This window comes from Phaenicophaeus curvirostris, chromosome 1 (assembly GCF_032191515.1).
Source record: "Phaenicophaeus curvirostris isolate KB17595 chromosome 1, BPBGC_Pcur_1.0, whole genome shotgun sequence".
Taxonomy (NCBI): Eukaryota; Metazoa; Chordata; class Aves; order Cuculiformes; family Cuculidae; genus Phaenicophaeus; species Phaenicophaeus curvirostris.
Genome location: NC_091392.1, coordinates 144,232,148 through 144,258,760, shown reverse-complemented (window position 1 = coordinate 144,258,760; position 26,613 = coordinate 144,232,148). Strand labels below are relative to the sequence as shown.

Sequence of the window (26,613 nt, the reverse complement as noted above, 5' to 3'; positions counted from 1 at the left end):
AGGCTTAAAATCAAGACTTTACGCACCTGGGTTAATTGATGTAATTAGAAGAAAGTTGTATTTTTTTAAGGGAAAGAAATCCAGACATCCACTCAATAGACACCTTTCATTCTCTTAGTTACTGTCAGAATCAAAATTTCCCGTAACTCATTCATACAAAGCACTAAGAATATGCATTATTTTCCTTGTGTTTAAGCTCCTCAAAAATCAACAACTACAAACATGCCAATGCACAGAAAAATATAAAGAAATGTTTTGATACAGCCTTACAGACAGTTCCACCAAGTTCCATCAAGTCTGCGGTGCTTTTTCCTCTTTAAGCGAGGAGGATGATCAGTCTTTCAGAGGCTGCAAGCAGGTCCTAACTCCCACAACTCGAGAGGCATCTTTGTCTCATGATTGTTCTGAGTACCTCTACAGACCAGGCTTTCCATCAAACGTTGCGGTGCTGTAGCCACTGACACCTGATAGCGGTTCAGCAAATCTTCTGAGTAATAAGAAGCAAATCTTCTGAGTAATAAGAAACTAATAACTTCACTTGTACCTGTTTGCTTCTGATCTCATCAAACAATCTCCCTCCTGTGTACTGAGATATTCTTGGAGAACTGAACAGTACATTCCACAAAGGTGTATGAAGTCTCATAAAAATTATACTCTTAAAGAACATTTCCCAGAAGATTTTACCTAAACATCATCACTAAAACACAAAAATGAACTGCTCAAGGCACTTATTAATATTGCAATTACTTTTCAAACTATTGTATTGTGAATACACAAGATGTGATTTATTTTTTGAGTCGAAGACTGTAAGAGAATGAGGAACAAGTTTGGAAGCACAGATATACTACATACAATATGATGTTCTAAAATAGGTTAAATGCTTTTCAGACACTTCCAGATTTCCAACAACTGAATTGTAATAAATTGCCAGAATATGAGACTTCATCTGTAACTTCATACTAATTTAATCGCAGAAATGACAGGTTTATTTTTTTTTTCAAAAAAAAATTTTTTTTTTAAATATTTTTTCCATATAGCTCTTTTCCTTAAAAAGAAGGAGAGAGAAAAAGATGAAAACAACTGAAAAAAGGCCAGCTTGCCCAGCTAGATAAAAGATGAGCTGGCAGATCCTGACAACCACATACTAATTACACTGTAGTTCTGACTCAACAAGATCCTATAAGAGCGTATTATTGTCTACAGTTTGGTGAAGCTAAAGAACATTGAGTGTAATTTTTGAATATTTACTCCACTGCCAATTGTATTCTTTTCAGAGGGCCAAAGGTTTACTATGTTTTGATTCAACAAAGCATTTGAGTGTAGGCTTTACTGAACCTACACCTATGCATTAATATCCTTTCAGGAAAGGCATTGAAATCCCCAATGTTCTGCAGAATCACATCATCACCAAGCTGAAAATTAATACAGTAGGTACCCATACTTCATATATATATATATATATATATATACACACACACACACATACATATACATATATATACAGAGAGAGAGAGAGAGCGAGAGAGAGAGAGCGCGTGCCAAATAAATAAATAGGCACTCCCTACCCTCCCTGCCAACTGAGACGTGCAAATAGTTCTTTTGGGGAAGCATATAAAACCTTCACCCCACTTCTTGTTTGAAAATGTAGAAGAAAAAAGTTACTCAGTAAGCCAAATATCCAAATATCACAAAAATAAGCTCGACCACAAAAAAAATGACTGAATTCATAACCCAGATTCCACACACCTATTCCTTGAAGAAAGCAGTGGATTTTTTTTTTCATTATTGTTTTCACAGAACATTTACCTGAAAACTATTATAAAGCAGAACAAGAAAGAGATTCAGAAGACAGAAGTCTTTACAGTTTCCATTTGAAATAAATACAAAATTTGGGCTATAGACAGTAAAACATAAGCTTAATTTTTAGTAGAAAAATTGCAATAATTTTACTATGATTAAGTCTACAGTTTGTTGAATCACTGTCTTTAGGATTGTGTGCTTGTTTCATTTGTGCATTAACAGTCCTCTCAAGAACATTTTAATTTTCTTATCTACACAACACACAAAAAGTATGAAGAACACTTAATAGTGTTTCTGCTCCAGAAAATTATTACAGTGTTTTCTCACTATTAGTCTTTTAACAAAAATATGAAATGTTCGATGATATACTCTGATCTGTTGAAATGGTCAGGGTTGAAGACACGTATCAGATAATTTGAAAATGCAGTGCAAAAGCCAATCTCAAGATTTTCTACCCCAGTACTTCAAATTTCCTTTTCAGTTTGAAGAAAACAGAATCATTTGCAAAAACATATGTAGATGTTATACTTAAGACTACATTGCATTTTTAATTCTAACTAGTTCACCTGCACTTTATTAAACAAATTAAGTGTAATTTCAACATCTGATAACACTTCATTGAACAAGTATTTAACATAACTCACAACAAATATCAAGGCACATGAGAACTTCGTACATTGCTTTCCATTTGAAGGCTCCGAAGTGTCAATAATTAGCCTTCATAACTTCCTTCTGAAGAATATAAAATTATTTTTATTTTATAAACATAGAATTTGAGTAAGAAATAAAAAAATTCATGTGGTAAAGTAACGAAGGAAACTAAGATTCCCAGTTTTCCACCTGAGCTGCAGCCACTACAGTGCTAGAAGTTGATTCAGTGTTCTACCTTTTTGCTTTTATTTTTGGTACAGTTCTAATGAGGTTTTATTTTATTAAAAATTTCTGTTAATAAATCTCTTCTAAGCCACAGAGATCAACTACAGTCACTAGAAACAGACACGAGAGTACACAAATTAACAGAAAGAAGATAATCAGACTCTACCACAATATTAATCCTCTGGAAAACACCAGCTTCATTAGGCTACCTCAAGTCTTCTGACTCAGCCCAGGATGATACCCTACATATACTGAATGCAAGTTTGTTCTGCTCTCACACAAAATCCACAAACCTTCTTTCAATATTTTATAAGTTATTACTTGGTTTTTAGAATTCAATCAAAGAATAATATTAAGCCTGCTCCACCACAAGCTACGACTCCTCTAGACCTTCCACACCACCTCATCCTTCCTACAGCGCCCTCAGGGAAAAATGTCAAGTCAGAGCAGTGGGTAACAGAAGAAAGGAGCCAAAAAACAGTGGTAACAATATCTAGTGCTTAATTAATAATCTGAGGCTATTCTTTTCTTGTTCTTTTTTTTTCTTTTTTTTTTTTTGAAAGTATGAGCTCAAACTGATTTGTCTCAGATCACTGAAAGAAAAAGGCTTGCTATTTAAACATCCATCCAGCTCTTTAAAGAAAAACAATCACAAGTAGTACACTACATAAAAGCAAAACCCAAGCAATACATCAGTTCACTCGTTATCTTTAATTATGAAAATAACCACTTGAACCACTCACCTTTGGCACACTGTTAAAAGTATCCAGGCAGTGAACGGCAGGACTCTCCAGCAAAGTTATGTACACCACTGTCTGAAATAACAAACAACACATATCTTAGCTTCAGCACTAAACTCAGAAGACCATTAGCTATTTAATTTATTTTTCATACTCTCAAAATTTCCCAAGAGGTACTTGAGGAGCAGGCAGAATGGCTCTAACTTGATCCACCTGTTAAGCAAAAACAGAATCCATCTTCATATTTAACTTTTCTCAATGAATACGAGGTCAATTTAATCACAGTCCAAACCATTTAGGAAAGAAAGCAACTACAAAACTAGCAGTCACAATACTGAGAAAAAAAAAATCAGTCAAGAAATCAAACAAAAAATCCAGCCCAGTTTGAAAAGATTACATTTTAATAAGCATCATTATTTACTGTTTCCTTCAGTTTTACATTAGTCTAACTTGCCCACACATCTTAAGAAAATGGAAACACTGTTACACCTGGAAAACAAAGGTACATCAGCAAAAGCACAGCCAGCAGCCGGCGGGGGGGCATAATCATTTCCAGCCAGGTGGCACTCACACACATCTAGATGTGAAATCCAGCTGCTTAACTACTGCACATGGTCTGGGGCCCTCTGGCACAAGGGATACGGACTTAATGAGACACGCTCTCAAGGTACTGAAGTTGGTCAAGGGGCTGGAGAGCTCTGCTAATAGAGATTCTGGTTGGATGTGAAGAAGAAAGTTTTCACCATGAGGGTGGCTAAACACAGCCACATGCCCCCTGAGAAGTGATGGACCTTCCTGGGGAAGTCTCAGATCCTCCTGGACATGGTCCTACCTGTGGCCTTAACCCTGCTAGGAGCGAGATGTCACAACCCTTCAGAGGTCCCCCCTGGTCTCCATTGTTCAGTTAACTATTTCTAGACACAACAGTAACATTTCAGAATAGACTTCAAACCATTTAAACGTTTCTTTCTGGTTTTTTTAATGATGCTTTGAAATCCACAGATGTCTGATAAATTCAGGCAGTGTAAACCCATTAAGATCCATTTGAAAGAGAAGTAAGAAGATCAGAACCCTTTCCTGTGCTGCAGCCCCTAGCTCATAAGGACAACAGATTACCACTCCTACCCAACCTCAGGCCACTCATGCACAAATGTCTTCAAACGGTTCAAAGTCTTCTTTGAACAGAATCCAATCAGTTGCTATCTACAAAGGCGTCCTACAAAGAAACTGCATTAAAAATAGCAGTTCATCCAATGATCCTATACATCATAAAGAAGGGGGGAAAAGTATTGAAAAATGTATTAAAAATACCTTACGCATTAAAAGTAAGTTTTAAGACTTCTACATATTACCAAGTGGAGTAACAGAACTACTAAAAACATGAGCCGATAAACGTTTAAGTATAAATATTCTTCTCCTTTATTCCCCAACAGTAAGTCCCACCCCGCAGGTCCCCAGCAGCTACATGGGGAGCCAGAGTATTGCTAGCTCTCCAGAAAAAAAAAAAACAACAAAAAAATAAGGAAAGCAAACAGAAGGTGGCAAATTGTGAAGAAGCATCATTCAAAACAGAAGAGTCTCCTGATCCAGTTCAGCGCCTGAATGAAGATATGCCTGTGACAACAGAGAGCAGATGGGACTGGGAGGTGATCTACTTCCTTCTCCTCTGCCAGAGTTACGGCTGGATAGCCTGCTGCCGCACCACCCAACACTGGTCTTCAGCTTTCCACAGATACAGACTAAAGCTTATCACAATTTGCTATATCAATTTTCCAACACAGTTATAGACCTTAACTGTGTTCTTGCTGAAAATGTTCTGTATTTGAAAGTATAGGACAGATCTCAAGTAAATGAGAAAGATATTTTAATAAGTGAAGCAACACTGAAACCCTGAGGCAGGACAGCTCTATTTTCCTACTAGTTAAATTTTTTTAGTACATGTTTTTCTCCAGTCAATAATACAAGAACATTTCTCTTATTAAGTGGGAAAAAGTGAGAAAATAAAAGCAATTCTGTTTTTTGTTACAAGCTCTGCTGAAAAGTACTATCTTTCACCTTTCTACCTCACGAATCATTTACTGCCCATTACCATCCACCACTGAAGCACTGTACCAAGTTTCTGACTTTGATTTTTTTTTCAGTTTTGTTCCTTAAAGAAATACCAACATCTCTCAAATTATTACTCCCACGTTCACAAATGCACATACAGAACTTGCATTTGAAAGCAAGCTGAAAACCAGTATTGTTAATCATCAATATCTGAAAAAATAACCTTGCATTTATTAGTCAACTGAAAAGGAAGCACAGTTGGGAAAATAAGAGCTCAAATTCCATCTAAACACATAATAAAAGAATGAGTCATATGTTTATCTCAATATAACAATGGTAGCTTCCTTGTGTACAGCAAGAATGGTTTTAGTTTTGCAGCTCTATTAACATTATAAGTAGCTTAGAATGTTAATGGTGATAGTGCAAAGAGTCAAGGAAGAGGATGCACAAGAAAACCTCGTTCCTACCAACACTTTTAAATAAAACTCTCTTAATCTAACACACACACAAGTGCAAGATGCAGATTGGTCTTTGTCCTTTCTGGGCTCAGTACTGGTGCAGTTCAACCTGTTTCTCTCTTTTTCCAGGTAAAAACCTTAACTTGTCTATGGAAGAGCTAGAGGAAGTTTTCTGCTACAAGTCACAGGAGCCACTGCCCCAGAGCAGTAATCAATTTCCATCACAGACCCCATGGCTCAAAGCTTTGCCTGCAATGTTTTGAATTGCAGTGTGACTCAAACTCAGAATGGAAACCTTGACCGCAAATAATTCATTTACACTTTAATATGTTTCTTGAACTTCTACAACTGAAATTTTCTTTCAAAATCTTTAATCTCAAACAGCAATAAATGGAAACTCTGGTTAGGGTTTGGGACCACCTGCCCCCAGGCAGAGTGTTCGCAACACAGGTGGGGTTTTCTGGTTCTGCTGCTTCATCCTACCAGCCAGGACTCCAGAAAGATGTATTTGATAGCAAAGCCAGGATGCAAGCTCCATCAGCCTTCAAAAGCCTTGGAGCACACGCCTACTGTCCACCCAAAACACACATTGGCACATCATTAAAAAACTTGGCAAATTAATTCAACAACTTTTTTTAAAAGGCAGCAAGGCAAACGGAAGTGCCACGGTATGAACAGTGCCCATCACTTCTGTACTACACCTAATGTGATGTCTATTTGTCATATCTCCACCTTAATACCACTGCAGTAATGTCAGCCCTGCTGCATGCAAAATGCCCCGCTTTCTTACCACTCATTACTGACTCATGGACATCCCACACTGAGCATGAGGCCCAGAGCAGAGGACAACAGGAACAGGAGTAGCAGAGTACAGGAACTGGATGAACAAGCGACTACAAACATTCAAGGCAGAAAGACAAATCGGCCTACTTTTGAACAGCAACCTCAGTCACTCGTTTTCTAGACCAAGGTCTTCCGAACACAAGGACTATATGAGTCCCGCCGTAAAAAACACTTTTGAATAGTCTGAAATAAGAGTTTGAACCCTCATTGAACTCAAAATCTTTAAAGATTACAACCTTAACAATGAATTAGATGAATTAGCGCTCTTGTAATGATTCTATTACAAGTAACATCCCAAGTTATTAACCACCTTTCCTTTTCCCAACAGCTCTAATGTGCCCCATTTGCTTTATCCCTATGGCTAAAATCCAGTTTCAGCCTTACAGTATCTATTACAGTGACAATTCTCTCAGGATCTCTTCCCAACCACTTCCTATTTAAATTCTGACACAAAATAGCTAAAATACTCTCTTTGATACTTAATATGCTAATATACAAGAATGACCTGACCACAAACCTGTGCTGCACAGAGTGGGAATTTTAACTCCAGTCATAAGGCATTTAAGTGACTCCGATAACTATGATAAAATTCAACAATTGACGTATTACCAGTGACCTTCTGGAGAACAAATGAAAAGCATCACATTAATACAAATTCTCCTGTGGAGAAGATCAAGCTGGCAATCTGCCAGTTCATTACACCATCTAGCTCCACTCCGACATTAAATATTGCCTTCCTTTGTAATTGACTGGAATATGCCGGAGCAATTGCAGGTAACCACTCTGGGCTATTAAAGTATTCCATTAAGACTTCCCCATTAGGCACATATTTCAAATGAATTTACGTCAAAATAGGCTATGTTCAAAATATTTTAACTATGCAGAAAATTGGGCAGGCACAACCCAGTTCCACAGAACAGCAGACAGATCAGCATAGGCACTCAAATGCTTAGCGCCTGAATTTGCTTAAAGGGAAAAGAAACCAACCAAGCTTATTCAAGACTCTAGTATATGCTTAGTATTTTAACATCCAAGTCATACATATCCTCACAAAACTCACTTAATATTACGTTCTCCTAAAGCTGAGAATACAGCGATATTAAAATTTGCAACTATTCAGATTCGATAAGTCCAGGCATTCACTGAATACTGCGTTTTAAAACTAAGTATGGAACATATGGAGAAAACAGAAAGCAAGACTGGTTTCACACTGTATTTAAGGTTTAAAAAAGGCAGTAAACTGCATGTTGCATTACAAAAACATTCTGAAAACAAACAAAAAAAATTAAGCTCCTTTCATGCTATGTCCTCTACACAACTAAGCTTTACTTATCTTAAGATTGTGGCTCCTTAACAGCAAGAAAGCAAATGAAATGAGGCACAAGAACAGGTTCACTTCCTTGCATGCAGAAAAGGCTGCCAGACACTTAAAATGCTGGAAAAGACTGAAGCCTGTATGTCAGCTGTGAAAATGAGACCAACCCTTGAAGCAAAGACAAACTTCTGTGTTTAAGTGGTCCAGATTTGGCGCCATCAACAGAGGCTGTAAGGTTTAGCTTAAGAAATCCATGCCTCTTTCGAACAGTGCATGGGCAAGAGGTTGTGTCTTCTCTGTGCTCCTATCTGGCATGCGAGAACTACGGTACCCCTCCCAGCCATGTCAATGAAGGAACGATTAAACACGCAGATACCACTGTTTCCTGAAACAACTTTTAAATTATTTATTTATTTTTAAATAAATATGTTCCGGGGTGGGGGTGGGGGGGAGGAAGAGGATCACAGCCAGAGAAAGCGCACAGTGGCTCACACTTGAACCACATGCAATCAAACTGGCTATACTGACCTATATTCCGATTTAATTCCCGCAGTCAAATGCATACAAGCTTGTTTAGCCTAGAGAAGAGAAGGCTCTGGGGAGACATTCTAGTAACCTTCCAGTAGTTAAAGGGGGCCTACAGGAAAGGTGGGGAGGGGTCACTTAATCAGAGTGCAGCGATAAGATGAGGGATAATGGTTTTAAGTTGAAAGAGGAGAGATTTAGACTAGATACTCGAAAGAGAGAGCCACTCCTTGAATACTGTGTTCAGTTCTGGGCCCCTCACCATAAGAAGGATGTTGAGGGTCTGGAACGAGTCCAGAGAAGAGCAACAAAGCTGGTGAAGGGGCTGGAGAACAGGCCTTATGAGGAATGTCTGAGAGACCTGGGGCTGTTTAGCCTGGAGAAGAGGAGGCTGAGGGGAGACCTCATTGCTCCCTATAACTACCACCTGAAAAGAGGCTGTAGAGAGGAGGGTGCTGGCCTCTTCTCCCAAATGACAGGGGACAGGACAAGAGGGAATGGCCTCAAGCTCCACCAGGGGAGATTTAGGCTGGACATTAGGAAAAAAATTTTCGCAGAAAGGGTCATTGGGCACTGGAACAGGCTGCCCAGGGAGGTGGTTGATTCACCTTCCCTGGAGGTGTTTAAGGCACAGGTGGACGAGGTGCTAAGGGGCATGGTTTAGTGTTTGATAGGAATGGTTGGACTCGATGATCCGGTGGGTCTCTTCCAACCTGGTTATTCTATGACTTTTTTTACTGAGAAGGTGGTGAGGTAGAGGAACAGCTTGCCCAGAGAAGTCATGGATGCCTCATCACTGGAAGTGTTCAAGGCCAGGTCAGATGGGGCTTTGAGCAACCTGATCCAAACATGTCAAATGTGGAACTGGGTTCCAACCCAAACTATTCTACAACTCTATGATATCCTCTGCAGTCTCTGGTGTATACACAACACCTTTTCAAAAAACACTCACACACAACCACCAGTTCCCAAGCAGTTCTTTTTCCAAATAATATCAGTGTTTAAGACAAACACTGCATTTCAAAAACCAACTTCCATTGCCAGCTTCCTCTGTAGTTGCAATCCAACATGCATAATTGGCACCTTTTTAACCTAGAAAGGAATGAGGAGGACTACATCTGTAAGTGAGATCCACTAAGAATTCTACAGAATACACTGTACAGATTCACATTACTTTATTAAAAGCAATCATACGCTTCTCACATTCTCTGAGCTAGAAGCTTCCCCCAAAAGTCTGGTCTATTAAAAAACCTAATATGACACCAAATGACTAACAGAACTCACTCCTATTTGCAATTTTTTTAATTCCTGGCTTAAGCGGGACTTTCTACCTTGATACTTACTGATATTGACCTAATTCAAATTCAATTATACTGAGCCGCAAACTTCCAGGGCAGTCCCTGAATAAGGGAAAAGCCTCATAAAGCAGAGCGGAGAGTGAATGGTGAAGCCAGCAAGCCTCCCCCCAGCAAGGCTACAAGCTCTTTGAGGACATTTAATATTGCAGTCTCAGAAACAAAAAAACCCCACCAACAACCACTCCCCCCACACACACACCTTTCACTCTGATAGTCAAACATCAAAATAATGCAAGTCATGTTCAGTCACTCTGCAAGCTGAAGGAGGCTCACAACAAAGGTACCATGTCACCAAACTAGCCTTAGGTTTTTTTCAAGCACTCCTCTTCAAGAGCCGTCTGTGAAAGGTGAAATATTCCAACTTCCATTTTATCTCAATTTCCTTATTTTTTCTATTCTATTTACAGTAAGGAACAGGAACTCACAACCTTTCTAGTTTTCCTTATTTAAGGGTTTACAAGCCGGCTACATAGGTGCACACGGTATATAAATATCCCTAAAGCCCACACAAGAGAAGCAACAAAGGTTTTGATTTAAGCTTATGACAGCTCTAATGACTTCAAGAACCCTTAAAAACATATGTTGAAAGACCCAAATTACCAATTACAAATGCAGATAGATAAGCAGAAGTGGAAGTATACTTACAAAGGCTGTTCTTAAAGTCTGCATCACAGGATCTTTAAGAAAAAGAAAGGTACCTTAGGTATTGCTTAACTAATCAAGATTCTCAGGCCATGGTTTGAACACAAGGTAAGTATTCTGGTCTCCTTAATAGGATATTTTATTATTCAAATTACAAGTCTGATTTTTAAAAACATCTTAACATTTGTAGTTAGATAACTTTCTTCATCACTTCAGTATTGTGAACATACGATTTAATTATTTGTGGAACTTCAGCCTTTTTCTGATTGATACTTTAATTTTTTCTTTGTAAAATCTGCAAAAGGACAGTCTTTTCCATTAACTAAAATCAGTTCAGAATCTCTGAGGACCAGAGCAGTTAACAGCTCATCAGTCAAGCAGCTTCTTCACTAATCTATTGTTCCAATTTCATCTTTGCCATTAAAATGTTTTACATAAAGACATATATGACCCACTGATTCATACCTCTACTTCCAAACCAGTTCTACTAGAGTCAGAGCTTTTCAGTCAATATTTGTGGACCGAGATTTTGTGAAAGATTACTAAAAATGGTACATAAATATACTCTTTACAGTAATCTAGTAATCTGCACATGTAAATTACCAAAAACGCACTCCTCCACTGGAAAAAAGCATTCACAGATGCCTTTTGGAGAAGTGAAAACCACAAATTCCGATGAATTAGCTAACACAAAAGGAAGCAACACTAACTCACTATCCGAGAAACACTGAGCAGAGACTACTATTTACCACTCCTGGCCAGGGAGATCAATGTTTAAAATAAGGAAATAAATCTCACATCTACATGGTTAGAGAAGAATTGCTTTGGGTGAGATGTAACAGCAAATTGACTCTAACAGGGGCTACAGAGAGAGTACAGATCACTAATACAATAGAATCAAGTAAGGCAGACAGCCCACTGGCAATTCAAAGATAAAGGCTAAGTGTACCTTTTATTAGTGTTCCTGCTCAGGTAAATTATTCACCCATTCTTAGTTTAAAGAAAATCTTTCCTACGTGGCCAGTCATCACAGCACTGTCGGAATTTGAAATAATAGTGCCACTGCTGTCTCGGTGCTAAAATATATGGATAAGGTGATGTTAAGAGGGACAGGTCAAGGTCAGCCGTTGTCTCTGAAACCAGCAGGCAGACACAGAGAACTGGAGGAAATTCGCAGAGCAGATCCTGACAGGTATCTTCAAGGAAAACATTGTCGGAAATTTCTTGATAACTCTCAGACTGTGAAGTGGCAACTTGATATTACACTGACAGAACAAGGCCTGGGCTAGGCACTTCCCACCTGCTGTATAGGCTGTCATCACCAAGAGCTGCAGCAATAGCTACCTGCTGAGGGTTTTTGCCTTCTACCCTTCCTCCAGCTGCACAGACACCAGGTATATAAGGATGCTGTAGGCATTACTGTCCGAGTATCTTATTCTGAAGAGTATGCAAGCTCTGCCATATTCTGTTCAGATATCTGTAAGTACTGTCAGCATAAAAGAGAGCCATTTCACTTTGAAAGGAGGGCAGAAAAGTCCTGACACTTCGGCTCTCGGGTGAAGAAATCTATTAGGACTCCAGATGAGGGAGCCAGTCGAGGAAATGTCTCTCAACCACCACTAGCAGAAAAGAGTAGAAAGATTTACTGTTCATTCAAACTCAGTATTTCATTTACACTATGGAAAAGCACAGGGCTGCAGAACTTGCATAAACAGGCTTTTAACTGGAACCCACTAGTAAAATGGAGGAAGAGGGGAGAAAAACAGAGACCACAACACAAAATCCCTTTCTGAAACTAGAACATGCCAAAACAGTATCTGGTGTTAGAGCTCAGTAATGCACTGATGAAAATAATCTCCCCAGGACGAGTAAGCCATTTGTCTTCAAAAGTTGAGAAAAACTGACATTCTAGATTTTAAGTTTTTCTGAGTCTCCTCTGATGACCCAAATCATAGAATCATAGAATAACCAGGTTGGAAGAGACCCACCGGATCATCGAGTCCAACCAAAAATGGAGAAAACCAAAAAACTTCATCTGTGCAGTTCAAGTACAAAACTATTATAACTAGGTATTCACAACTAAGAGCCAAAGTTAAGTGGAAAACAAACACTTGGAACTCAGAAGTGGCTTTGGTTCCTGCATGACTTGGGAGATGGTAACATGCTAGTCAGTGACGTGTGGTACTGTAACTGTTCTCTTTGGGCACGGCAGAATGGTAGTTCCCAAAGTCAGTGCCTTCACTGTGCAGGCCAAAATAAAATCACAAGGTTCTTCAGATCCATGAAAAGGCACTAATACACCAGAGTCACTAGGATTGCTGCTTTCCAAGAACACAGAGACCCGCAAAACTGCTTTTTCTTCCAAGTTAAACATCAGAAACTGTTGAAGCAGTTTTTTGCCTGAACTACCCCAGAAACTTTGCTTCAGGTTGACAAGAAGAAGAGAAACATTAACATAGCTTTGGTTCCACCGCAGCTCACAGCAGCCCTAGCCGGAGGCAATGCTATTATTGCTGTTTGAAAGATATCTAGCTATTCCAAAATCTCATAATACCCAAATAAAATTTGGCAACAGCCTACCTTCTGAGGTTTTCAAAACTGATTTTCTCTCTTTCATGTCTTGTACACATTTGATGGTGTCTTATTCTACTCATTTTAATCATGTCAATTCAGTTGCAAACTACAAATAGGAATGCAATAGAAACATCGCAGGCCCTATAACAATAGTCAAAACAAAGATTTCCTATGGCAGCTGTCACATTAATGACATCTCCAAAGCTATCTAAATACAGTACCTGGGCAGAAATCCAATTATGTCAATTCTGTCTGAATACCCCAAAAGTGAGTCGTACTGGCGTTAGAAGTGGAAATAATTTTAAGTGCAGATTAGCTACATACATAAGCAGCTCCATACTTGAAACCAGAACAAGCGAACAAAAACCTAAAGGCATGACATTTATCTGGACACAAGGGAGAAGGGAAAAAGAACTGCTAGACATCTGGCAAAAGGTCAAAGCCAATTACCTTGTCCAAACTTGACCCCCAAGATAATACCTTCCAGGTTCACTTCTTCGAAATAAGATGTATTGACTCCAATAATTAAAAAGATTTCTGCTTTCCTCTCCATCATCCACTATCTCTTTGCTTTTTTCCAAAACTATTTTTTCCCAACAAAATACTAACAGCAGTAGCAGAACATGCCAACTTCCCAGAAGCAGAAACTAAATTTAACTAAAACCTACATAAAAGAAAATAATTCCCTGCCTCACTTAAATATTAGGCAGCAGTGACAAATGGTATTCAGGGCTTTTAATTCAAGAGTATGATTTCTTGCTGCTTTTGCTGCTTTCCTTAAACCATTGTAACCACAGATTTCCCTTTTGCCTTGGAAGTGTCCATGTTACTGCTTAATTATGTGGCAATTCCAGCTTGCTGAACTCTGCCACAATGTTCTGTTTATTTGTGGTTTTAAAACAGACAATGTTGCAGGGGGGGAGGGCGGGGAGGAGGGAATAGCCTTTTAATTCAACAAAGAAAAAGATGCAAGGATTTTTGAAGGCATATTAAAGAAACTGCTTCTGAAACTACAGATAAATGCAAGTTTATCTATTTTTTAAATGAAAGTATTCAATAAACTGCTACTAAAGTGAACATAAAACTGCATGTTCCAAATAACCGAAGCAATATATGTTGGTTAGTAACTTCATTCTAACTAGAAGCCTTCATCTCCATTATGAATAGATAAATAAACCTTTAAATAAATATAAGAGAATGACGATGAAAAGTAGCAGACTGATCAGGACAAAGTTTCTAACCCTGATCTGTCCCTATACTGGAGGGAACACTTTCAAAGGTAAGGATATAACTCACTGTACATATATTGCAAGTGCTTCTGCTATCAACATGGTATCAGATTCACGAGAGTAAGCATTCATTATGAATGGGTCTATATTTAGGATTGTGCATTCACAGCTGTGCTTCTTATACCAAGACTCACACAGTACAGGAGTGGCTGCGTGCATTACTGGGTTGTTGGTTTTTTGTGCTTATTTTATTTTTCCCTGAGTACAGTAATTAGAGAAAACTCTAAAATTAAGTTTTCTGGTCAAAATCTGGGAAGTTCTAGACTGTACAGCTAATTAAAAAAGATATTTAAAGAAATGGGTCATACTCATAGGCAAGGTTGCATGCCAGAACTCGAGAAAGCCTTAATTTAGAGCAGTGACAATGAAGAGAAGCTACCATTTTCACCCGCTCAGTGCATTTAATCTCAAACTCACTTTCAGAGGTATACACTGAGATTGCTTCACAAACCATCAATTTTGGACATCACCAGTTTGGACCAAATTAAAATCAGTAAGCCACCACAATTTCTGATGTCAGAGCATAACCTACAATATCAGGCACATTAATTTTAACTAAACATGTTAATATTTATACTTTACTGCGAGTATTCTCTTACAAAGGAAAAATACATGATTTATTTAAAATAGATTCCAATTGAACCATGCGGTCAATGAGGATGTCAAACAATTTGGCAAAGCCTAGGACAAATTTCTTCAGCTTTAAATTTCTTTTTGTTTGTTTGTTTTAAGATTATATACAAAGAAACCATTTGTTGCCAGTTCTTTATTACAAGAGATTTTATTTTTACATTTGCTCTCTAGAACACACCAAGCACAGTACCATGAATCCTCCTTTATGTCACACAAGCACTGCAAATCCAATTATTACTCTATGAAGTCTCATTTAAATCCCACACGGTATGACAATAAACCGAATGAAATGAGCACCAGCATGTTTTTCAACCATCTTTACAGTACGACACAGGTGGCAATCACAGCTTAATAAAATTTCATTTAAAAGGAAGGTAGCTCTGATTTTTTTCTCTCTCTGCCAGGCATTTTAGGAAGACTTGGGAAACACCACTTTTTCCCACCCTCCCTTGAAGAAGCCAGTTGACCATTGCTGTTTCATGCTTCTCAAACACCTGAGCCTTCTGCTTGCGGCACAGAAGTTTGTCTTGTCACTCAGTGCTTAAAACAGAGGCAAACTCTACCAACCACCACCTAGTGAATTCAACATTCTCTCCAAAGTTGTCATGGTTTCTTTATTTTAAGTTTTCTGTAAGGAATTCTTTAATGCAGGCTTGGGAAGTGGGCACGGGACAGCAAAACAAAACCCCGTCAATCTGAAGGGTACTGAAAACGGGACAGAATTTTTAAATAAGCTCTTACCCTACCTGAGTGTTAAAAAACTAAATATTACAAATTTGCACAACTTTCAGCAGCTCTAAATACTTCACTACTTCCCTGGAGTTAATACATGGGTAAATTAAAACCATATGTCCTCTATGCTCATCACAGTATTTCCCAAGCTTGTCTCACTACCCAGCAAGTTCAGATGTCCAGGTCAGCCCTCTCTTTTGGGAACACAAATAAGCCAAAGAGCACAAACAAAAAATCCCTCATTTGTAGTAAGCAGTCACCACAGCCAAAGCTCTCTCTGAAGGATGTGGAAGAGCCTTGTTGAATTCCTGTTTCTTAATAGCTAACCTGACTAAAGCACCTTCCTTGTGCAGGCTAGAAATCAAAACATCATGCTGATATTGAAACATATGAACTGTTGTTAAACACAAAATTCAGGGAAACATATGCTGTTCACTTTCAAAGATACTTGGATGGTAGGACAGAAAGGTTCAAAGATTCAAACAGAGTTTCAAATATTTCAGTCATCCTATCAAAAAATTTTAGTTACAATTTTAGTAAATGTGGTCCTTTACAGGCCTACCACTAATAGCCAGAAAACCAGTGAAAAAAACAATGACTGAGAGAAGATGGTGATGGGAGAGAGAGTAATTAAGTCATTTCAAGGTTTGTGCTCCAATTCTGCAATTAGAATGCGAAGATTTAGGCCAGAAGTTTCTCTCTACAGAGATTATACAAAGACAGTAACATTATTGATTTTCGTTTTCCTCCTCTTGCTAGAAAAGGAAATAAAAAGGCAGAGGTATATTTCCATGTATATTACTCAATCACACGGTCTTTTCTAGTGTATTTCCATGGTTTTTTTCTGCATGTTCTTTAAAATGCCTTCTCCACTGCTTTGCCTTTTCCTCTCATTTAAATCCCTTTCACTTATCTTCATCTTATATCTAAAATTATGGGCAGGTCACATTAGGGAACAACAAAAGCCCAAGACCACAGACTTTGAATTAACTCTGCCATCAACTTTAACCAAAAGAATAGACCTTCAGGAAGATAAGTTTCACTAAGAAAAATATGAAGATGCCAGCTTTGCAATCCACATGTCTTTGCCTGAAAATGAAGCTATGATCATCATCTTCCAGTTTTTAAAGCTAATAAAGAACAGAAAACACTAAACAGTATTTATATATTTAAACAATTAAAAAGCTGTTGTTTACTTTTAAGGAAGTGGAATGATTTCCCCTCCTTTCTACAGAATTTTATTTGCTTTCACTGCATTTTACCATTCCCTTCAGTAGGTTATGACAGCATATACAGATCCCATAACAAGAACTTATTCTCTTGGGAAGTTACACCTCTCAAGATGCAAAATAGCACAAACATTCTTGCATGCTTCAGAACAGGAAAACTATTGCCATGAAACCCAAGAGTAACAGTCTCAGGAACCCACTGTCAACTGCTAAATCATACACATAGTTTTTCTTCAGTTATAGCAACCTTCCATTTCAATCAGCAATATCACAGATTGCAGGAGTGTTTTCTTCCTGACAAATACAAAGTTAACAGTTCCCAGTAATAAATCAAGAATTTTCAAAAGCTAGAGCCTAAATACAGACTACAAACATATCGTGTGCTTAAATTTCAGCTACTGTACTTTTAGAAGCATTGGATACTTTAAGAAAGCAGTGCAACAAGCTTCAAGTTCTTAGCACATTTGACATATGGTAACAAAAAAAAAATATTAAAAAAACAGTCCAGGAACAGACACCCTGTGCAAACAGGATTCAGAATTTTGGTGGTAGTCCAGCACTGAGAAATAAACATAGCACAGTGAAGCAATACCAAGGACAAGAAGGATGATGCATCATCTGCCTCTTGCTGAGGTACATCCATTAATTCATTCCTTTGCCAAAAGATTACTCTCATCTTACATTTTACTAACCTGTAGCAACTTTACATGTGCAAACTTACTTGTTCAACCAGAATTACCTTATCCTTCCTATTGACGACACGCATTAATGGTCTCAAGAAGGATCAATCAATACTCAGTATTTCAAAATATACATGGAACAAAGCAATTCAGACTTACTTATTTTCATTATAGACCAATTACTAACTCACTTGTGACGGAAAGGAAACAGAGGACAGGAAAAAAAGCAGCTGTTCAGAGCGCATACCCACCAGAATTCCCTAGCATCGGCTTCTATGCCTATTACTGATCAGTACTGAAGTTTTGCAGAAGATAGCACTGGACTTATAAACTGGAAAGCTAAATGTTACACGCTTTGCATAACTTATGTTTCAGAAGCCAATTTTAGCTTTGCCACCTAAAAATGCTGGCCAGCTTCAACAAAGAAACATAACTCCTCTTTTCTTTTTTTATGGTTGGACTCGATAATCCAAGAGGGCCTTTCCACCCTGGTGATTCTATGATTCTGCAGAGTACCACCTGATGGGAGCTTCAAATGAACACACTGGGTCTCAGAACCAAACTCAAATCTGTCACAGAGCAAGGATGCCTCCTGTTTGAATAAAGCTTCAGATTTTAAAGGAAGGATCACCTCAAAAGAAGGCGGGTTTGCTTCTTCTTCCAGCTTTTTTATACACCCACGGGCAAAAAACTTCTCTTTCTATCAATGTTCTCCACAGAACTGAGGCAGGAGGACTGCCTGGACCTGCTACTTGAAGAAGAATTATGTTGGTAAGCAGAAGAGTAGGTAAATTTACCATGTTAAATTAAAGAATGAGCCATCAGACTACTGAATAAACGTCTCCACACTTAGAAGGCATTTTGTGTACCTACACAAAAACTTTACTGACAAATTGAATGAGACCGTAAGGTCCTCAAAAATCAGCCACAGGACTTCTATGACTCTCAGCGGGGCAGGATTTCCCTCACAACTCAAAAGACTGACTCAGGCTAATTACCACCAAATGTTGTGAAACAATTCTTCACTAAAAAAAACAACTCAAAACAAAACAAAAAAACAAACCCAGACAACTATGGTTTCAAAGAAAACTTGCAGAACTAAAGCATTTGTAAACCGACAGCCTGAGGGAAGCTTGAGTTCAGCTTTAGGTCTACAGAGCTTCTCTAAACAGTACCAACATGTAAATGAGAGTACAAACCTACCAGGAATATATCCTGGTTGCTAGACCATGCTATCATATCTTCATTACTGCCATTACCTGTAATAGCTAGATTAAAGCTTGGATGGACATGCAATCACAACTTAATTTTATTGCAGAGAGATCTGCCAAATTGCTCCTCACTGGTGTCTTCAAAAGGAGAGCTTGGATAGCAGATGCACTCTTTCAATAACCTGCTGGTAAAGACTCCACGCCTTGCATACAATACGGGCGGGAGGCTGGTGTGATAACTCACATAAGAAGGTTGAGCAGCACAAAAGCAGAGGAAGAAACAGGGCAAGAGCAGCCAAAACATAAGAGGAACAACACTGAAAGAGATGCAAAAAGATTTTATGCAATTAGCAATTCTATACACAGACAGGGAGGGAAAAATACAAGTGGAAGAGCTATGCAGAGTTTAGTTTTCTTAATTAAGTGCATGACAAAAAAAAAACCCCACATTAACCAGAATAGACTTCTAAAGTATTCAGAACAATGTGACAGAAAATAAGGGCTGGCTAGTAACAGTCTAGGTGCAGATATCCTTTTTGACACACTGAAATGTCAGAGATAATAAATTTAAGAAAATTTATGAACAATAAAGGAAACACAGATCATCTACAATCAGTATTACACTAAAAGACCCCATGTTTTAGTTAAGGCTTCATATTTGACAGCTTAAGCTCTACTCCTGAAAGATAAAATAAAATGCTAATGACTTTGAACCAGTCCTTCAGAAGGAGAAGGATCGCAGAGACTTTTATTGTTAATTCCAATCCAAGTCAAAGACACAAGATGAAAAGGTTCAGCATACACAGACTCTTCAAATGCCTAAGTGTTCATTTTGTGATTTTTCAACGTTTCTTTAAAAATGTGAATGCACAGCATTTATAGAAAAAGTGGGAGAACAGTTTTTAAATGAAGACATGAAGAAAGAGGCCTAACTAACAAATCCACAAGATAATAATAGTCCTCTTAAACGATGTCAAAACCAGTTTCTATACAGCCAGAAATTTGAGAAGTGTGTTACCGTTCTGAAACAGAACATAATGGTTAAAAATTGTTCAGTGTGTGAAACAGGTCAAGCAAAAACAAAACCTCCAAAAATGTCTTTTATTTCCACCAAAAAGTCCCCAGAAGCTCTATTTCAGAAATGCCAAATTCCTGTTCACAAATAAACAATACATTGAGTACATGTTTAATGCTACATATGGTTTTATAGAACTACAAAAGCAAAGAAGGGCGTCTTCTTGTTGTTGAGGGTTTTTTTTTTTATACTCCAGAAGTAACTGCAATTTGCAATCTAGATTTAAATCTTTAAGTGGAGTACAGATATGACCAGAGATCCAGCAAAAAAAAAAAATTTGCTTAGATTATATTTAAAAAATTCTTTGTCTCAAAACAGGAGGATTTCCTCTGAATAATTTCCAAAGCATCTGGATTTCACAAAAAAAATTTAAAAACTCCTCAAAAAAAACCCAAAAAACCGCCCCAAAATAAAACAAAGCCCAATTAGACTTCCCTTCCTTGAAATCTCCCTGAATTTTCCGTTACCCTTTGCACCCCACAAAAGAACAAGCTCTCAGCATCAGGAACTCCTCAGTGTGTGTCAGCTCATGCTGCTGACCATGACCTCTAACTGGGGAGAGCTGCCCCATGGCCTGGAGCACAAAAGCGTGCACCTAGGTCCCAGAAGCAGCTTCTGGCCCTGCTGCCCACTGCCAGCAGGAACCACAGCTTTCTGCTTTTTGGCTCTGATCAGAGGATCCATCTTCGTCAAATTGATTTATTAACTAACATAGGCTTCATGAATTGGTCTTTTCCAGAAGGAAGGAGAACATTTTTCCACCAGAACGCTGTGTGACTAAGAACATCAGAATTGTTGGTAATTATAAACACATGTAAAACTGCTGCTTTACCTCCCTGAATACCATCCCTTCACTCCCAGTTTTTTATGGCAACTGGAGCGCACAACATGCGCTTTCATTCAAGGTCAGGAACAACAATTAACTAGTACATGGCAAGTTCAACTGAAATCTGGAAATGATCTAACATGGAGGAAACTCACGACCTTATCAAAAGCCTTGGGATTTTACACAAATCTAAGAGCACAAGGGCTGTAGGTTGGAAGGAGTTAGGAACAACTACTGTATCAAGGTACAAGACTTCTTTAAAAGAAATATTTGGGGAAAGGGTTTAGTAGAGTAACATGTTTTCCCCTGTGAACTCTTGTCTTATTGCAACAGGAAGACAGAATTAATTTTAACAAATTCTACCAGCTAAGCAACTACTGCAGCAAAAAAACAATCATTCAAATTATGTATGTCACAAGTAAGTTTTTCTCCCTCTGTCTATATAAACGAAACTTTAAAATTCATTGTCTTTGATTCTGAAGAACATTCACGGAATCTGAGTAAGCTGACATGAACATAACTATTCTTAATAAGCAACTACCTTATTAGTTTCCCCTTCACAAGATGTTTTTTTCTAACCAAAGCCTGACAGAAATTCTCCAAACATCTTTTCTGCATTTAAAAAGTTTTCATAGAGCTTCCAGGATAAAAATAACCTTGGTACAAATACCTCCAGTAATGCTTCCTCAGCTTTTACTAACCAACAAAAGCTTAAGAAATCTACTCATGAAGTACAATCAATACAGAACCTTTTAAGAAGACATAGCATATATAAAAATAACAGCTCAACAATACGTAAGAATTAAATTCTGGCATTAGAGCCTAAAAAAAAAAGAGGCTTGGACACAAAAAAAAGGTTGGAAATGAATGATTGAACATGGTAACAGACTTGCCAGTAGCAAAAGGATACTCAATATTTCTTAGCATCTCCCAGAATAAACTGGGTAGCACATAAACTGACAGTCCTGCTGAAATAAGTGCATATTTTGAAACATATATTACATCTACACCGTGCTGCATTAGGATGGTAGCTCAGAAATAAGCATGCAATCCCTCAAGCATAATTTACTTCAAAGCAAATTCTCCCCTCCTCAGAGCTCAACAACAGATAAAACTGAGAACGTGGTTTTCATTCATTTCTTCCGGGCACTCTAAAATTCACACTTGCACCTCGGAGTGGCTTGAAATCTGGCATGCCATATGGCAGTGCATTTGTCATTCCCAGAAATATGTTGAATATGGGTTCCAGAGATATAAAGCCCCAATAATAAGAAAACCACTCCTGAAGCCAACAGATTCTGCTTTAACACCACCAACTTTATACTATGTGCAACTGGAGAGCCTGAGCTTTGATCAGGCTTCAAAGAACCTCTTCATTTGCCCCAGAAAATAAATCTGGTGTCTTAGCTTGTGGAGGCTCATTTCGCTACTGTTTCGCAGCCCTGTAAAGTTATTTACACTTAAGTGAGACTTAAGTAGAAATAATACATCAACATCAATACTAGATTTATACAAACACATTGCACTTCAAGCATAAGTAAATGATTTAGAAGCTGCAAAACAGTGGAGAATCAGGATCAAGAGTTTTATGGCTATTTCAGTGTGAATCATCTGAAGAAATAATTACTTCTTCTCATTCCTGCATACAAAGTTTAATGGTGCACATTACGAAGTAACATTAAAAAAAATAACAGAACAATTATCAAACAGATTTGGTTTTTAACCTGAAAAAGAAGTAAGACTCTCCTGCTGGCTGAAATAACCACAGTTTTCAAACTCAGCAAATTAGAGCAACATTTCAAAAAGGAATTGATGTAACTCAGCTAAACATCTCACTGTTGCCAAAATAAGCAAGTCCTGTGCTGTAGGTAGGAAGCAACTAATTCATCCTTCTATTACAATTTTTACTTTCCAGGGATGTTTGTTTCTATTTCATCTGTGATGAAATTATCCTTTTCCTGAAAAAGAAAATGCCGATTAGCAAGCAGCAATCAAATTAAAGAACAACTTTTCTCCTTGCTTTCTTCTTTTAAGGCTGAAATCACAGATCACAGCATTTTCTGACACAGAGAAACAGAGAATCATTCCCTCTTTTGCTGGCATGCCATTTTACCTTGCCCTCTATTCTTCTGATGTTGCCTCTTCAAAATAAGCTACCTTAGCACACATCCTTTTACCCCAAGGATGAAAATTAACAGTGTGTAACAATTCTGTTTACAAGAACTGTTTTGGGGGTGGTACTTTGTTTTGACACACACACAGAAATTGAGAAAAATCTTACACTAGAGGGGTGGATCCTAGTCTCTAAAGAACTTCCCATGTCACATTCCAAAGCAAAAACTGTTTTAGAGACAGTGTATGTATACAATTTACCCAGAATGGGGAGGAGACTGAAAAGACTGCAAGAAAGTGCAGGTGATTCTGTAATGAGACTAATCCAGACCTAATGCAAGGTTTCTACATATAAAGAACAAAATTAAGAGCATTTCCACTGTAACCGGCAGAGAACACTTGCAAGCACCTAAAAAACTTAAGGCAGCAGGAACTGGGACATTTAACATAGCACAGATGTTGTTCCACTATACTCATCAGTCACAGAATCACTAGGTTGGAAAAGACCCACGGGATCATCAAGTCCAACCATTCCTATCAAACACTAAACCATGCCCCTCAGCACCTTATCCACCTGTCTTTTAAATACCTCCAGGAATGGTGACTCAACCAGCTCCCTGGGCAGCCTGTTCCAGTGCCCAACGACCCTTTCTGTGAAGAATTTTTTCTGATGTCCAGCCTGAACCTCCCCTCCAGAGCTTGAGGCCATTCCCTCTTGTCTTGCCCCTTGTCACTTGGGAGAAGAGGACAGCTTCCTCCTCTCTACAACCTCCTTTCAGGTAGTTGTAGAGAGCAATAACATCTCCCCTCAGCCTTCTCTTCTCCAGGCTAAACAACCCCAGTTCCCTCAGCCGTTCCTCATAAGACTTGTTCTCCAACCCCTTCACCAGCTTAGTTGCCCTTCTCTGGACTTGCTCCAGAGCCTCAACATCCTTCTTGTAGCAAAGGACCCAGAACTGAACACAATATTCAAGGAGTGGTCTCACCAGCGACGAGTACAGGAGGAGAATAACCTCCCTGGACCTGCTGGTCACACCGTTTCTGATACAAGCCCAGATGCCATTGGCCTTCTTGGCCACCTGGGCACACTGCTGGCTCATGTTCAGTCGGCTGTCAACCAACACCCTCAGGTCCCTCTCCTCCAGGCAGCTTTCTAGCCACTCTTCTCCTAGTCTGTAGCACTGCATAGGGTTGTTGTGCCCCAAGTGCAGGACTCGGCATTTGGCCTTGTTAAACCTCATCCCATTGGACTCAGCCCAGCGGTCCAGCCTGTTCAGATCCCTTTGCAGAGCCTCCCGACCCTCCAGCAGATCAACACTCCCACCCAGCTTAGTGTCGTCCGCAAACTTGCTAAGGGTGCACTCGATGCCTTCATCCAGGTCATTGATGAAGACATTGAACAAGGCTGGTCCCAGCAGTGAGCAAGTGAGCCACTTGTCACTGGCCTCCAGCTGGATTTCACACCATTTCCCACCACTCTCTGGGCCCGGCTATCCAACCAGTTTTCCACCTAGGAGAGTGTGCGCCTGTCCAGGCCAGAGGCTCAGTTCCCTAAGCAGAATGCTGCGAAAAACTGTCAAAGGCTTTACTGAAGTCCAAGAAGACCACATCCACAGCCTTTCCCTCGTTCAGTAGGCAAGTCACTTTGTCACAGAATGCGATCAAGTTACTTTGGCAGGACCTGCCTTTCATGAATCCGTGTTGACTAGGCCTGATCACCCAGTTCTCTTGCATGTGCTGTGTGATAGCACTGAAGATCACCTGTTCCATGACTTTTCCCAGCACTGAGGTCAGACTGACAGACTTGTAGTTTCCTGGGTCCTCCCTCCAACCCTTCTTGTAATCATGTTCATCCAAGACCAGGATCCCTTCAGCTGCTCCAGCTGATGAGGGTTTCAGCCATCCAGAGACAAGACTACCACATATCTGCCACCCACGACTCCTAATTATGACAGTCTATCTGCTCGTTGCTGCTAGAGGCAGTGGGCTTTGAGAAAGCCACAGCTTTTTCCCTAGGTGTAACAAGCACAGAGCTGCCATCATGTGAGTTGCCATCTAGGGAAGCTGTTCCTAGAAAAGTAACAAAAATGCGTGGGCTGAGCTGCAAAGACAATGTAGAAGCCAAAGCAAGCAGAAGAGTCCTCAGTAATAACAGAGGCAAAGAAAATCCCTATGTCTGCTAACATTTAGGTTGATGAATAGATCTCTCCCGCCCAGCCAATACCTAGGCTTTTTAGGGATACGGAGTTTGTGGGTGGGATGAAAGGTTGAATTCACGTGCTGCAGGAAAATTTTACTCTGCCCAGCAGACAAATAAAATATGCTAGATTTCCTGAACATTTTAAGATTCATTACAAGGCAGAGTAAACCCAACCAAAAACCCTATAAAACCTGTACTTTACAGAACTTTCTATATGTACTTCAGATCGCATGGAAAACACCTGCTGGTGCTGCCAGGTCAATTCAAGAAGAACCCAAGTTCATGTTTGACAGGTCCAGACTTGTTGCTAAGAAAGGAAAATCCAACATGGGAAACCTAAATGAGAGAATGACTTCAGCACGATATATGCAGGTGTTCCTGAGAAACACAAAAGAAATTTCTTCTTCGATGACTTTTCAATAAAATCAGTTTGAAATTCAACTTTCAACATATTCTTAATTGTAAGCCTAGAAAACAGAAGAGTTGCCAACTACTGAAATTGCACACACTATACCATCTCCCCACAGTGATTACTACCCTGGCAACAAACTATCCTAGACAGATAAAAGTACTTAGAATAGCAGTTCTCACATTGTCACAAATAAAATGCTAAAGAGACAGAATTGATTCTCAACTATGCATACACTTTTAATCACAGTTCTCCTCTTCACAGATGTGCTTTTCTTGCCAAAATCACAGGTCGAAGCCTGAGCAAAGTTAACTACACGTATTCATAAGTGGCTTGAGTATCGTAACTCAGTTGATCTGGAAAAAGTTCACCTGGTGGCTTTGAACTGGAGCAGAGGACCAAATGAGTTCAGCAGGTAGTAACATACTCTTTGGGGATTTGTCATTAAAATGGTAAGAATCCTTTAGCTGAAGCAAAGCTAAAAGGTTTGTGATGGGAAATGAAGCTATAAACAATAAGAACATAAAAGTTTACTTCCTGTACCCAAGGTTAGCAAACTATTACAACTTCAAGGTACGTGCCAGTAAAGTTATTTTTATTTCTTACTTACAGATTTAGCCCTTAAGGTGTTTTTTACTTTTTCAAGCTCCTGCTGCATATTTTAATTTTATACTTAAAAGATCTTCCTGTATTCCAAGACAATTCTTATTATTTTGCTTTGATGCTTTTTTTCCTCGGATGTTTTCCAGATGAAGCTCTAAATTGAAGTTCAGCAGAAAAACGATCAGAGCACTACATTTCAATAACAGAAGCATTGAAAATGTGGCCTTCGGTGTATTGAACTCATCGCTGGAAGCTACGTATGAAAATATATTACCCACCTCAGAAAACTCTCCATTGTTATAATTTGGTCATTTCACACACCAGTGATCAATCTCAGCTGAGCACATTCTGTAAATCCACACATAAGGACAAAAAAATTAGACCTACCAGAGAAAAATTACAGCCCTTCCTTTGTGAACAAGTTTATTCACCTA

General features: G+C 38.9%; 1 protein-coding gene across 1 annotated transcript in view; it reads right to left on the bottom strand.

Annotated features, from left to right (window-relative positions):
* The window catches only part of NCK2 (NCK adaptor protein 2), an 89,784-nt gene that overhangs the window by 51,402 nt on the left and 11,769 nt on the right, over positions 1 to 26,613 (bottom strand). The window contains exon 2 of the mRNA XM_069877171.1: positions 3,420 to 3,491. The gene's annotated coding sequence lies outside the window, so the exon portion shown is untranslated. The remainder of the gene's footprint in view (positions 1 to 3,419; positions 3,492 to 26,613) is intronic.